This window comes from Protopterus annectens, chromosome 1.part1, assembly GCF_019279795.1.
Source record: "Protopterus annectens isolate FY-2018-M chromosome 1.part1, PAN1.0, whole genome shotgun sequence".
In the NCBI taxonomy this organism is placed as follows: domain Eukaryota; kingdom Metazoa; phylum Chordata; order Ceratodontiformes; family Protopteridae; genus Protopterus; species Protopterus annectens.
This window is the reverse complement of record NC_056726.1, coordinates 41114758-41116133: the sequence shown is the minus strand read 5'-3', so window position 1 is coordinate 41116133 and position 1376 is coordinate 41114758.

The following is a 1376-nucleotide window of genomic DNA, read 5'->3' as shown; positions in this document are numbered from 1 at the left end:
ATATCCTGTGTTCCACACTGTACAGCAATCCCAATACACAATTGTTGGCAGTTCAAATCTTCAGCAATATGGTCTCGGCCATATCGTCTTCTGAGATTTGAACTTTGGACAATGTGATAGGGAGCCATATATATATATATATATATATATATATATATATATATATATATATATACTACTGCAAATGGTCGAATTCCCACATTCTTGAAATTCATATGGCCGAGCCCATATGATCGAGTTTGTGAAAGCTCAAGCGGACTGCATGGAGATCTGCATACAGCGTTTAACGAGAATATTTGCCATTACTGTATTGTAGTGCATTCTCAGAGTTGGTATATTTAAGTAGGGGTGTGTGTGGGGGGCATCAGTATTTCTTTTGTTTTTTGTCTGTTCGGAAAGCCGACTTTCGTGATAATGCAATTTTGTTGTAGTGAAGTTTGCTGTTATGGATGTCGACGTTGCTTGTTCGAGATTTTGGGATTTTGAGCAAACAACATAGACCCATATTTTTATTTATTTTTATTTATTTTACATTTGTTTACCGGGAAAATCCAGCTGGACTAGGTCCATTTTCAGTGGATGGCCAGGGATAAAAGCTCCACAATTAAGAAGAAGTTAATACAATAAGAAATATACAAAATAGTAATACAGAAGATTACTTACAAGCAGAGATATTCAATAATTTTGCACAATAGTTAACAGGCATTGCAGGACTGAAATACAGGTAGATTAATATTTACAAAGGTAGTGTCGACAATTTGCAGTTTTAGTAAGTGTGCACAGAAAGAAGTACAAAGAACAATGTGGCTTATTCTAAGAGTATGTATTTATATGCGACTAGAACAGTGTGTATTCTAGACTGGAGTTGATTGGAGGAAGAGAAGAGAAGGTATAGAGATTGTCAAGTTATATATGGGCAGATCCAAGTTGTCTTGAGATGAGATTTGATTAATTTTTTGAAGTTTGTGTTTGTTGTTGTGGAGGTTATATTGGTGGGGAGATTGTTCAGTTTTTTTGGCTATGATGTGGGAATATAGGGCTTTTCCTGCAGTGTTGTTAGCAATATATTTAATTGTACTGGAAGGTCTTGAGATAAAGTACTAAAAACCATAAGGATTTTTATTAATATTTGTTCCAAGTTCTTTGACTTTGTTCTGTGCACTGCATATTATAAACACATTCCATTTTCTCTACTTGTTGAGTTGTAAGTATTATAAGCTACCGTAATAAAATTAAAAAAATAAGAGTAGGGAAAGATTAATTTTTAAAAATTTTGGATTAATGTCAATTAAAATTTTGAATAGTTCAATAGCACTTATAAAACAGACATGTGTGTGTGTGTGTGTGTGTGTGTGTGTGTGTGTGTGTGTGTATTG